The sequence below is a fragment of the Sycon ciliatum genome, chromosome 9 (genome assembly GCF_964019385.1).
Source record: "Sycon ciliatum chromosome 9, ocSycCili1.1, whole genome shotgun sequence".
NCBI classification, from domain to species: domain Eukaryota; kingdom Metazoa; phylum Porifera; class Calcarea; order Leucosolenida; family Sycettidae; genus Sycon; species Sycon ciliatum.
Genome location: NC_088651.1, coordinates 26,230,664 through 26,245,051, shown reverse-complemented (window position 1 = coordinate 26,245,051; position 14,388 = coordinate 26,230,664). Strand labels below are relative to the sequence as shown.

At 46.7% G+C, this 14,388-nt stretch overlaps 1 long non-coding RNA gene across 1 annotated transcript in view; it reads left to right on the top strand.

The window, feature by feature from the left end:
* Positions 1–14,388, top strand: part of LOC135825329 (uncharacterized) — a 91,762-nt gene that overhangs the window by 25,350 nt on the left and 52,024 nt on the right. Inside the window, exon 3 of the long non-coding RNA XR_010555059.1 lies at positions 12,561–12,736. This is a non-coding gene — a long non-coding RNA (uncharacterized LOC135825329). The remainder of the gene's footprint in view (positions 1–12,560; positions 12,737–14,388) is intronic.

Here is a 14,388-nt window from a genome sequence, read left to right as displayed (position 1 = left end):
CTTGTGAGTAGTGTTGGAGTAGAAATTGCTGAGGAGACATCGCGGAGGGGCGAGCTTTCCTGCGCAGGTATGACTTTGGCCGTATTTCAGCATGGTCGAGTGGAAAAATTCAAAAAAGTTTATTTCAAGAAAACCTCAAAAGGAAGATGGGGGACATGTCCTCAGAGCTAGAAGAGGTGTTCTACTATCTGCCGGTGTATAGTTCTGGCCAATTGAGGACGTAGCTGGCTGTTTTGCCAGCGCTTGTAAATTGGCTATTTTCAAGACGATCATTTGTGGCGTCAGGGGGTGATGGACCTCGTAATCTGGGATCCTGGCGTGGCTAAGCGGTACCGCTCCAGGAACTCTTCTAAGGTGAGGCAATGTTGGCTTGATGGAGTTTTGTTCATAGCTTGTTTGTATACGCTGTGGCGTGACTCGTTTCTAGACCCATAAATAATGTGATATTTCGGCCATTTCTGAGGGGTATCCAAATTTCAAGGTTCCCTTCAGAAACCTTTTCAAGGGCTTTGTACAATCGATCCACACCCCAAAGGGAACCTAGTTGCAAATTTTGAGCGACATTGGAGAGATCCACGTGCCCACATACTTTGGTATTCTCAGACATGCTCTCTTAAGAGTAACTCTCCATCACTGTAACCAGATACTCTACAGCCAGAAAATGTAACAACTAGGCACAAAGCTGACAAAGTACTGAGACATTCGACGTCCTTCCACCTAGCTTCAACACATCTCCGTAGCGCTAACTGACAGCCTTCCAATTGTGCCAAGTTGTTGCACTTTCTGACTGTATATAGTATCTGGTTACAGTGATGGAGAGTTTTAACTCGTATCCATATGTCCACCTCCTTTCTACATATATTATTGGCTCAACATCCGAGTTTCAATAAGTTTTGGAAGCTATTTGTCCTAAAGTAGTCCAAATGTCACAGTCTCCTTTGTTAGATCTAAAACTAATACACTAAACACTAATATCCTAAAGCTAGCACTATTAGAGGCGTGATTACCTGAGCAGCAAGCAGTGTGAAAGCAAATGTAGATTGGAGAAATGCAGGCGAGAAGAAAGGTACATGCATGTGAGTGTGGGTATGTGAGTGTGGATATGTGAGTGTGGGTATGTGAGTGTGGGTATGTGAGTGTGGGTATGTTATGTGAAGAGTGTGAACTAATATTATTTAGTATTTTTTCTTATGTTGTTAGGGGAATGCTGTAACGAATTCTTTCTGTTTGTATAAATCTGGATCACGAGTACGAATAAACATGGCGTCTAATACGGAGAGTAGACGAAAACTACTAGCTCAGCACACCACACTGAAGCAGAAAATCATCCTACAATTGCAAACACTGGGGGTTGGACACAAAATGCTTGAGTACAGCAAATCTACGAGTACTTACAAACATTGCACACTGCCGCTGGTTGCTGCTCATGTAATCACGCCTCCAATAGTGCTATCTTTAGAACATCAGTGTTTCTTGTATGAGCTTTAGATTCTTAAAATCTACACCTCATGATACCTGATGATACCATAAATATAATAGTCCAACATTTCAATCGATCGTAACTCAGTCAGTCCTGTTATTTATATTTAGCCCCATCCCTCACACAAACAAGTCAACAAAGAGGCATCTTTGGATTGAGGAGTGCTGGTTTCGAAACAACTGGTTTGAAGCTCAAAGTAGAGCTGGTGTTAGCTCAGAGCAGAGCTGCTGTTAGCTCAGAGCAGAGCTGCTGTTAGCTCAAAGTAGAGCTGCTGTTAGCTCAAAGTAGAGCTGCGGTTAGCTCAAAGTAGAGCTGCGGTTAGCTCAAAGTAGAGCTGCGGTTAGCTCAAAGTAGAGCTGCGGTTAGCTCAAAGTAGAGCTGCTGTTAGCTCAAAGTAGAGCTGCGATTAGCTCAAAGTAGAGCTGCTGTTAGCTCAAAGTAGAGCTGCTGTTAGCTCGAAGTAGAGCTGCTGTTAGCTCAAGGTAGAGCTGCTGTTAGCTCAAAGTAGAGCTGCTGTTAGCTCAAAGTAGAGCTGCGGTTAGCTCAAAGTAGAGCTGCTGTTAGCTCAAAGTAGAGCTGCTGTTAGCTCAAAGTAGAGCTGCGGTTAGCTCAAAGTAGAGCTGCTGTTAGCTCAAAGTAGAGCTGCTGTTAGCTCAAAGTAGAGCTGCTGTTAGCTCAACGTAGAGCTGCAATGCTAAATGGATGTAATATAGCGCAAGGCAGAGCCGCAGCAAATAGCTAGATAACACCAGTTGTGAGCGTGGACCCGGTTAGTGGGTACGATAATATTATGATGGTGTGAATAAGTTGGATAGGGAGGGATGGTGGGAAAAGAAACACTGCTGAAGCACGATCCGTTGTCTGGAAGAGCACAACAGGGCAAGCAAGATTTGTTTTTCTTTTCCGCAAAAACGGGCTGGTGCCATTTGTGATTACGCAGCAAAACAAAGCGCATGACGTCAGTCTTGAATGCAGTACAAAGCAATGCAGTGCAGTGTGTGCGCTAGTTCGGATTGTTGCTAACAAGTACTAGCACAGCTAGTACACCAATTTATTACAGCATCTCATAGCACAATGAGAACACCGGCCAATACAAAGAGAGACGGATTTAGCCAACCACGGCAAGGAAGTGAGAAGGGGAGGAGAAGAAAAAGGAACCGGCATGGATAAGCAGTGATTGCAACAAAATAAGAAACACAAAATCAAAGTCAAGGCGCCACGACGCTCTTAAAAAGGCGAAGGAAAGAAAGGTCCTTAGCTTCTTGGGGAAGTGCCAGCCACGCAGAGTACGCGGTGAAAAAGGGAGAGTGAAGTAGAAAGGAGGACTTAGGTTTCGGAAGTGAAAGGGAGTTTCTCGTGCTACGGGAAGAGAACCAGTTGAAACAATGGAGGTGAGGTGGACACAGATTGAGTTTGAGAGAATGGATAAGGGTGACAAGATGTGAATTACGTCTCTTAGACAAAAGGGTTGTGTCAGCAAGGGCATAAAGATTGGAAGATGGAAGCATGCGGGGTTTTGGAGGAGGATTTTGAGAACTTTTTTGTGTTGAATTTCGAGCTTGGCAGCACGGGTTGTGGAAATTCCAGCCCAAGCAGTATCTGCATAATCAAAAATGGGGCGTAGGTTAGCCGAGTAAAAGAGGAGTTTACAAGAGATTGGGATGGGTAACAGTGAGAAGAGAGGATTCCTAAAGCTGAACTTGATCGTTTACATATGTAAATAATGTGGGGTTCCCATAAAAGATTAGAGTCAATGAAAATGCCAAGATGCTTATGGCTGGAGACTATGTCTATAGGCTGGGGGAAAGTGGGATGGAGGAGGGGTGGAACATCGGGCTGAGAATGAAAGAGCATGATTTTAGTTTTAGACAGACTGGGCGATAACCGCCAAGACGACATCCAGGAAATTACTCTTTGAATCTCGATAGCTAGGTTACTCATCAGGCCAGTGATGTTAGGAGATGCCCGTAGGAGCGTTGTGTCGTCTGCGAACAGTGATGTGCTCGGGGCAGCTGCGGGCAGATCATTGACGTATAAAATATAAAGAAGGGGGCCGAGGATGGAACCCAGGGGAACTCCGGATAGTACTGTTGTGTCGGCCGAGGACGTCCCATGTACCGTGACGCACTGCGATCGCCCAGTTAGGTACGATGTCAGTCATAGCAGGGGATTGCCGTCTACAGTAAATGATCCACGAAGCTTGGCCAAAAGCCCCCGATGCCAGACGGTATCGAAGGCCTGTGCAAGGTCGAAAAAACAGATCCCGACTAGATCTCCAGCATCCCGATGTCGACACACTAATTGCACCAGGCGCGTCAGCTGAAGGGTGGTAGAATCGCCTCTGCGAAATCCGGACCGAGCTGAACTCAAACGTGACGAGACATGACAGTACAATTGGTCGTAGAAAACGCGCTCACAGAGTTTGGAAACACAGGACAGTAGAGATATCGGACGGTAGTTTGATACTACGTGGCGAGACCCTTTCTTGTAGATCGGAATAACATGTGCTGTTTTCCATGCAGAGGGAAAACGATCAGTGCGGAATCATAGGTTGAAAATCAGACATAAGGGGTATGCTATTGAGGGCGCAAGGGACTTTAATACCAGATTAGTGATGCCATCTGGGCCCGGCGTCTTGTGAGACGGGAGCTGTCGAATGTAACGTCCAATGGCAGCAGTCGTAGTAAAGACAGATGTGAGGCGGTCAACCTCACCCGACTCCTCGGCAATGGGGGGAATGGGTAGAGAAGGGTCATCAGGCACGGTCACTGAGGAGAACTGAGAGTTCAATGCAGTGGCTTTAGCTGAAGAGGTAGTAGCCTGCTGCGTAGAACTAATGGTGAGTGTCGGGATGTCACGAGATACTTCATGATTTTTTATATTTTTATATTTCCAAGAACTTAAATTCGTAAATGTGTAGTATCCCTGCCCGACCAATACGGAAGCAGTACGGAACTAATACGGAGCTTTGCCTGATGTATATTTAGTGTATCTCCGTATATAAGCGTACGGCGTCTGCTGCATAAAAGCAGCTGCGCATTTCTGTTTAATTAATTTAGATAAGTTTAGATAGCAATGAAAGCTAACTCGAAGAAGAAGGAGTCAACCTCTAGGTGAGCACCGGAGAGAAAGTTATTTATTTTGCCGCTTCTTCTTTCACTAATAATTATATCTCAGGTGTGTACCTGAAAGTAGAATAAAAGTAATTCTTGTTGATTTCACCGCGCCTACCACTCGGCTACCCATTACATTGGTGGCAGCGGTGTAGTTTTAAATAAAACAACGTGATTCGACCCCAGACCCCCATGGCTCAACCCGCTGCAGCTCCGTGTGACGAATTAGGATGAGGATCATGTTTCTTGCCTTCCTAGGCTTGCCCTGCTTATTAGCCTGCAGTACAGTCAGGGTGCTAGCGTGGATCACCCTTCTCTCCGCACGGCACTCACTGGAGACTCCGATGGCGATTCCAAGCGACCCGCTACGTACATGTATACTACCGGTGGTGATGGCGAAGCTGATGAGGACGACAACAGGCAGGCTGCTGCCCAAGACAAGGAGGGTATTTCCCAAGACCAGCAGCGTTTGATTTTCGCCGGAACGCAGTCGGAAGCAGGAGCCCACTCTTCACTTGGTACTTCGCCTCCGTGGTGGGATGCAGATTTTTGTCAACACTATTCCTGGCTAGACCATCACTCTTTACGTCGCGCAAAGCGATGCTATCCACAATGTGAAGACCTCGATTCAAGACGAGGGGGGAGGTTATTTATCTGACGCCGAGCTAGCCGCTCTGAGTGCCCGGCTCAACCAAGACGAAGATAAAACCTGGCTCGCCCTCCACCATAGCTCCAGCCGCCGCCGTGGTTACTAACGCTGATTCCAGGTATGGCATTTTCTTCCTTCAGTCTCCCTGTTCTCTTCAGTCTTCCTTTATGCGAGTGTGTGAATCCAGTTTAGTTTGGTGGGCGTCTGATCATGGTGAGCCACGGCTTACCCAGCTAACGTGGGACAATGTGTGTGACAACGCCCCTTATAGGTATAGTGTATTCAGTTCGGTTTTTGACCTGCGATGTTCCTGGCGGGTTGTGCCAGCTTTGTGCCGCAAGAGTGCTGTGGATTTTCAGTTCCTATTTGGAGAACAGTTCTTTCCCCTTTTGACCCCGTGAGATCGTGTGAACCTGGTGTGCTTCTACTTTATGATTTGTTTATCAGTTCATTTCTTCTGTCTACTCTAAACGTTATGATTTCCGATATAATTTGCCATCTTCCGGTTGACCCTGTTGTTAATAACTCTTCACTAATTTTAGAAAATCACGAGGGCGTGATTATCTGTAGAAAGGGAGGGTGTAGTATCCCTGCCCGACCAATACGGAAGCAGTACGGAATTAATACGGAGCTTTGCCTGATGTATATTAAATTTTTTGTTTTAGTGCATCTCCGTATATAAGCGTACGGCGTCTGCTGCATAAAAGCAGCTGCACGTTTCTGTTTAATTAATTTAGATTAGATTAGATAGCACTGAAAGCTAACTCGAAGAAGAAGGAGTCAACCTCTAGGTGAGCACCGGAGAGAAAGTTATTTATTTTGCCGCTTCTTCTTTCACTAATAACTATATCTCAGGTGTGTACCTGAAAGTAGAATAAAAGTATTTCTTGTTGATTTCACCGCGCCTACCACTCGGCTACCCATTACAAATGTAGGTCGAAAAGAATATTCACAGCTGTCCATTGAAACAATCGTGGAAGCGCCCCGATGTGTGGTTCCAGAGTTACAAAGCCTGGAAGTCGAATCGCGGCGAATGTCGCGCAATAGCAGCGTGCGCAGATTTAAATGAGGGACTTCCCCATCATTCTGGGCATGTAATGACGGTGAAACACGTTCAAAATGCCATACAGACTAGTCGCAGTTTGTGAACTTTCAGAATTAATAATTAGTTGTTACGAGCAAGGCTGAGAGCGAAATGGCAAGACGACTTTGTTTGAAGTTTTATTTTACATCGCAAACCAAACGGGCATTGATGCCCAATATTATGATGGCGATAGAATAAAAAGTGTGGCTCGATAAAGCTTCACTTGCGAAAATGAGAAAACAGTCAAAAGGAAGTATTTGTACCGGTAATTACAAGTCAAGTTCGAACGAAGTAACAATCAGGGAGAAATAGGAAGATGAGGCCCTATGCCAGAGGGAGGTGCTATTCGGCCATATTATCCGTAGAAAAACACTTTCAGCAATCTTTTAAACGGGGTTGGACGACAAGCGGACGTGAGTTCATGTGGCAGGGTGTTCCAAAGCTTCACGGCGGAAACCAATGGTCGGCCGTCGCCAGATGTTCGCCGAGTTAGCGGAACAACGTATTTGCAATTGTCATTGCCACGGGTGTTACTGGGAGGTTGGAGGGCTACTCTATCTTTCAGAAAAGGGCTGATGCTGCTGGTGTGGACACGGTGCATAAGGAAACGGAGTTTGCAATTGGCACGTTCAATTACAGGGGTCAGGGAAAGGCGAGTGTATTTCGGAGTGGTATGGGACGGGAAGGGCAGATTGGCTACGCAGCTAACACATCGCTTGTCGAGGACAGTGAGCTGGTGCCGCTGCTGAGCCGTGAGGGCAGAGAAGAACGCGTTTGATGCATAAAGCATGTCAGGAAGTATAAGGGCAGAATAGAAGAGGAGCGACTGGCGTTCAGATAGCGACGGGCGGATGGTTCTCAGGGTGGTTAGCTTCTGGGAAGTTTTACGTACTATGCTGGAGACCTGCGCGTCCCACCGAAGACAGGAATCGATCTGTAGGCCCAGAAAGCGAGCAGTGGATTTTGGATTGGATTTTGGATTTTTTTTATTTATAGTGGTGACTATAACAGACAATTGCCTACTAACAATAGACCCACTCGAGGGAAAGATGCAAAAAGATATGAATAATTAATATAATAGACTACCGGTATTGGATAGGTGATCATGTTCGCATTTTGCATAGCTGAAAGTCATAATTACTAGCGTGAAAAAGCAAGGCATTGGGGTAACAGTTTCTTAAAACGGGCGGAGTTATCCACACAGCGAGCTAGAGGGTGCAAATCATTCCACAGCTTAGCACATTGGAAGGAAGCGCCATGACGGGCAAAGGCAGTTCTGAGCATGGACAACTTAAGAGTGCGTGATACAAGGCTGCGCGTTGCAAGACCATTATTTTAACGCTCGAACATTTGACTTAATGTGACACTACAGCGGCCTTCCAAACAGCGCCACGTCAGATACAGTAATTTCTTGCAATACATGGTTGCCAAACGATCTAGACCAAGTCTCGCAAATAAAGGGCTTGATGGGCTACAAAAACCAGTATCGTACACAGAACGCAAAGATCGCTTTAGCATTCGTTCAAGCCTACCTAACTGGGTTAAGGAAAGGCCAGCAGAAAAACAATTTGATGCATATAGAAAATCTGGCAACACTAGGCACTTTACGAAGGTTTCTCGGCAAGTCAGCGGAATATTGTGTTGATTTCGGAACAGAATACCAATTTTACTGGCTAGTTTGGAGACCATAGAATCAACTTGAGTGCTCCAAGAAAGATCCTGGTCCAAATGTATTCCAAGGTACTTTGCACATGTCACTTGCTTTAGCTGCACTCCATGGCAGTAGACTGCAACTTGGTTGTCAGTAATATGTGGCGTAGACAGGAAGAGCACTTGTGTCTTCCGAGCATTTAGAATTAAATTGCGGTTTGACAGCCAGGTACTAATGGCTGAGACAGACGCAGACAGGGAGTTGCTAAGCGCATTCTTCTGCGTACCGCAAACATACAATAGAATATCGTCAGCAAATTGAATAACTTTCACACAAAACTCGGAGACAATGGACTGGATCGAACGAACATAGAGTATCAACAACTTTGGACATATCCACGAGCACAGCACCAGTAATTTGTCCGGCATCGCGAGCGCGAACAAACGTGTCCGTGACGAAAACTAGAGCGTCTTCCGTTGAATGTTGACGTCTAAAGCCAAAGTGACAGGGAGGGTACAAATTCTCCTTGTCCAGAAATGAGGATAGTTGTCTATGGACAATTCGTTCTAACAGCTTCGACACAATTGGCAGGAGAGACACATGGCGATAATTTCCCGGATCTTGAGGATTTCCAGCCCTGAATACCGGCGTGACATGTGCCAACTTCATGCCGTCCGGCACAGAACCAACAGCAAGAGATGCATTAAATATCAATGTTAACCCTTCACTGTCCGTACATACAAGCATCGATCCAATGGGATCGATGGGGTAGGCATTTTGAAATTATCGTAACTTGCTCAAATCTTTTGGAGAGATCGAAATATGTAGGTCGAAGAGAAAAGTCTCAGCTATCGCCTCGAACAATTCCCGAAGCGATACGAAGAGCGGTTGCTGAGTTATCGCACTCGTAATTCTGGTCCCGGGAAATGTGCGTTCAGAGCGCGACGCGCATATCGACGGCTGGGATTTTCCCTTTTTACGTCACCTGTTGGCAAGGCTACACCGATTCAAATTCAAAAGTAGGTTCCCGGGAGTCTCTACGAAAATATTTGAGCTCGATACGAGCAACAGGGATGACATGGTGGATTGAGATCGATCTCGAGCGTGAGCTCAGCGCTTTTGCGCGTTCCCTGGCTTGCAGCGCTGGATTAGTGCATCCTGTGGCGTCGAGTGTGGGCTCATTGCGTTCGTCTCGTCAAGACCTTTCCAGGATGCCCAAGATCGTGGAAATCGTCAAATTCAAACCAAAGTTACGTCTAATTTTAGTTTCAGATTTTGTGGTTGCGTGGGCTTGTATACATTTTAATCGGACAGTAAAGGGTTAAGGAGGGAGCTAGCAAATCAGCGCAGGACTTCAGAAGAAATGCGGGTATTCCATCACTGCCTGTCGCTTTGCTGGTGTCCAAGGAACCCAACAGTTTACGCACACAACCTATTGACACCGAACTGAAGGATGTAAAACCCTTAGGTCCCACTGGGCCCTGTGGAAGACAAAGTTCAGGTGCTCGTTGTTGATCACTGACAACATCAGCAAATACACACCCAATGTTGCTTGCAGAGCATTGTGGAACGGATTGAACACGTTGTCTTCCGGATAACTCGTTCAAAACCTTCCACGTTTTCCTGGGATTACCTTGAACACTGCTGAACTTAGACTGAAAAAAATTCGTCTTCAATTCACGGTTCATACGAGTCACGATACGCCTGGCTTCTTTAAACGCATCGTAATCAGTCCGGCACTTAGATTGCAGCCATTTCCGATGAGCGTGGTTACGTCGTTGTATCAACAGGAACAAATGTTCATTGACCCATGGTGAATGCTGTCTTGGTCGGGAAGACGCGTGGCGCAATGGAGCATGAGCATCAAGAATGGGCACAACCTTAGTCAGCCACTGTTGCCACATGTCATCGCAGGACCCACGAAGTTCACAGAGGTTGGCGCAAGAAATATCCATACGAAGTGATGCCAAGTCCATTCTCTTGAAGTTTCGATAAAGTCGCTGAGAAGGCGATGCTGTCGGCACTGGTTTAACACAAATCTTGGTTGCAATAGCACAGTGGTCGCTGAACGGAACTGGACACACATCAGTCGGAGATATGATTTGAGCTGTACTATAGACATGATCTAATAGAGTGCAGCTCCCTTGCAGCGTTATGCGTGTTGGAGATTTTACAAGTTGATGCAGGCCTAAGCTGGTTGTGATGTCATGCAAGGAGGCATGCTGGGATGTAGGAGATTGACTGACCAGATCAACATTAAAGTCACCACAAAGCAGAATATTCTTGGCTTCTCCCGATGCCTTGTGTAACATGGCCTCGGAAGTCTGCCAGTAAGCTAGTGACTGACTCGGTGGGCGGTAAATACACCCGACAAGAAGAGGTTGTGGGTGAGCTTTGATCTCTACCCAAATGCATTCAACGCCATCGGCTGTTAAGTCGGGACGTAGGTGACTAAACAGTGAGTTATTAACATACAAACATACACCACCTCCGGGTTTATCGCGCCTGTCAAGCCGAAATAAAGTATAGTTTGCGATTGACATCTCCATCGACGGAACGGAGTTGTTAAGCCACGTTTCACATACAGCAGCAATGTCAGTTTTTGTGTCCGATATCAATTGGGACAAGTCAGTAAGTTTATTACGTAGGCTGACAATATTCAGGGACAGTGTCCGTATACATCCAGGGTAGAACGGGGTTGCGCCTGGGTTCATTTTACTACTACTAGCCATGGTCAATCTTCAGTACTTTGTTCCTTCGTCGGCATGGACGCCTCGTCATGGAAGCGCCACTTTCTGACTGTGTGGCCGATGGTGGCAGGCCAAAACGCAGGCGTGAGTACGGTGTTGATGACATCAGCCGGAATGGTAACTTTTGCGTATGCTGTGCCGAAATAACGATTTGTGGCAATTGAACAGCGGATGATGTCAATGTTACGATCTGCACAGTACCTGACAATAGATTGCGCCTCACAGCAAACTTCAACATTTCCTACATGCAGCACTGCAAGGCGTTTGCGTTCTACTCCACTTAGAACACCTGGGGCTGCTGTTACAGTCACCTCCTTCACATACTTCGATGTGACAGATGAACGTACATGTAGTTCAGTACTGCCAGTCGCACTCGTGCCGGGATGTGAAGATGACCCACCTGATGCACGTGGGCGGTTTGGGCGTCGTGGACCTTGGGCTTGCCAGGACGAGTTCGAATCTTCAGTGCTGCCAGTACTCATTCGAGCGGGTTTGTCGGTTTGCTTGGTCTGCTGGGTGTCGGTGGCAGTTTGCATAGACTGATGCTGTACATGTTTGTGGGAGTACGGTTTGGGTTCACAGGCTTGGGCTGGAGCAGACTGCGCTACGGTAGCGTACTGACGGTTCCTAACGTTAGCTGTGCTTTGCGTCTTCGCGCCCTCCTGCTGCCCTTCGTTTTTCATCGTTGCAATTTCCTGCTGTATGTGCTCGATGGTGGACTTCATCTCCATGAAACCAGCTATCTTCATAACCATGCCTTCAAGGGCCTTTGTAAAGTTTGCTAGGGAGTCATGCAGTGAAATACAGCTAGCACAACTTACTGGGGCAGAGCTTGCGTTGGTCCCGATTCCTTTAGTCCGTAGGATCGCCACAAGTTCTTGTCGGCTCAGCTTCGATTGACCTTCTTGGAGCACCTTCTTGGATCTTGCAAGGTCACGGATATTGTCATATGACATTGTAGCAAGGTCTACTTCTTCATTCTCACTCATGGTCTCACTCATGGTATGCAAAACGACTGAAGATGATCTTGGAAAGCACCGGAAAGGCGGAGCTCAAAAACTTGCATCCGCACAGTTTTCAAAAAAAAGTGACATTCTCGCAGTGGTAGTCTGGGTGAGAGGCGTCCCGTTGCAGTTAACGTTGAGTTCCAGGGTACTACGGCGTGATGGCTCAATGCCATTGAGGCATTGAGACCTTCTGTTGGATTATTGGCGTGGCAACTAAGACACTGGGATATAGCGCCAGAGTTTTGACATTCGTGATGGCAAGTGTAGGCTCCTCTTGCAACGAGCTTTCCAGGAAGCCCAAGATTGAAAAAATCGTCAAAAGGAGACCAAAGTCATAGCCCGGAGAATTATGGAATTTGAGGTGAGTCGATATCAAATTCAGTCGGCGTACATTTTCCGTACATAAAGGGCTTCAGAGAGCATGATATCTTGCGCGACTGTTGACGTCATTGTTGATATGTTGCCGAGGATCAGTGCATGACTCGTATTTCTCGTCCCCTGGTGCTATCGCCAGCGTGTTGCGGATCCTGGCGATTTCACTACAAGAGAGGGCGAGGGCATGGATGTTTCAGTGCTGGTAGATTAGTGGAAAAGCATGTAGTCTGGATCTTTGTGTGACACATGACGCTGAATTATTTAACTTAGGACTAATACCCTCGCAGTCAGCATTATTGGCCTCATTGGTTTCCAGATGTTGTTAAAGATGATGTGACTAATCCAGCGGTGCTAAACATATTTGTTGTTTGTTTGTTGCCAAGAACCCAGTAACATGAGAGCGAATCTGATGATGACTACGGCAAACATCTTCGTGTCCTGTGTCTAACAGATGTCAATCCACACTGTACTGTCCTTGGTCATCTGCTACTATGTACTCACCGGTACTACAGTGATGAGTTGTCCAGCATCATGTACGTGTGTTGGTGTACCTAGTTACCTTGTAGATTGCTCCGCTCGCGGATTAACAATGGTGCCTGGTGGAATACCGAATACAACAACAACACTGTAAGTCACCCATCTTGGAACATGCCATGCAGCCATTCACACTTTCCATATCCGTTACACTGAATTGTCGGCATTTGCAATGTGATGAGATCATCTGCTCAAAGCTCCGTATGTGATGGATATTCATGATCCATTGTTCATTGGAAGGATCAGGACAAGAAGAAGCCATTGTAGCAAGTCGCATCCCAATTTTAACACTCTCACCACCAGTGTAACAGTCCAACTAACTTCAGTAGTCATTCTTGGAATAAGCAATGATCCTTGCCATAATGCATTCTTATATACATGAACAAGCAATGATGGACATAACACCTAACAGCAGCAGCGTGATAATAGCAGGTGATAAGTGTATCCTATTCCTAGTGTTAGTAGTAACAGTGAATCTGTTACACCATTCCCCCCTCTCAACTGTCAGAACAGTACCAATTCGAAGGAACAGTTATGGTAACTAATGATCATGCATGGATATGTGGAATGCATGGTAGCCGAAAACAACACTGATGAACTCAAGATCCAGTGCATGTCCTCTGAAAATAACGCCTGGCTGGCAGGGAAGCACTATCCTAATCATGCAGAATGCTACATTTCTATTGCAACACGTAGAAACTAGCAATACAACTGTGGCTGCCAATTAAATAGCAATTTTATGAAAAACGGTCCAGGTAGGTTTTCAGCGGAATAATAGCGTTTCCTGCTTCATCCATCAAGTATTCCTCCGGCTCCCAGGTGGCATCTCGGTAGCCCTTCCATTTCACTAGGTACTGCGTGCGCCGTCCTCTCTTCTTGTGCGACAACACCTTTTCGACAATGTACCGCGTATGGCCATCCGCATCGGTTAGGGGTGGAGGTGCCCGCTGAGTACGGCCCGGTATCTCATTGCCATGGTACAGCTTGAGGGCAGCAATATTGAACACTGGATGGGCCCGAATGATTCTTGGAAGAGCTAATCTGTACGCATTCGGGGCCACTTTCTTCTGCACCTTGAACGGCCCATACCACTTGAGCCTTAATTTGTGTGAAGGCCTGTCTCGTTCCTCGGGCGTCAGCAGGAAGTCCCTGAAGACCAACACCTCATCCCCCTCCTTCAGGGCGTCCTCCACCCGTCCTCGATCCGCATACAATGATTTCCGGGCCTGCGCCGTCACGATGGCATCCTGTGCCTCACGTAGTGCCTCTACGCGGCCATCCAGCCATGACAGCGGACCATTCGTGTCCATGCCAGCTCCAGCTTTCTGCTTCGTCAATAAGCTCGAGGGAGTAACTGGATGGCATCCATGGTTGAGGAAAAATGGCGTGTTACCTGTTGACGCTTGATCGGCATTGTTGATCGCAAACTCACATAGCGATAGGAGTTCATCCCAATTGTTTTGCCTATGGTTGACAAAAGCTCTTAGCGTATTCTCAATGACACGGTTCACACGCTCAGTCATGCCATCGGTCTGCGGGTGGTTGGCCGTGCTCATTTTTAGCTCCACGCCAAGAATACTGAAAACCTCCTTGAAGAACGCCGACGTGAATCGCGGATCTCGATCACAAACTATCGTTTTGCTCAAGCCATGGGCAGCAAACACATGATCCACGTACAATCGGGCTGCCTCCTTAGAGTCAACATGAACAGTCGTCGGGATCAGGTGCACATACTTCGTCAGACG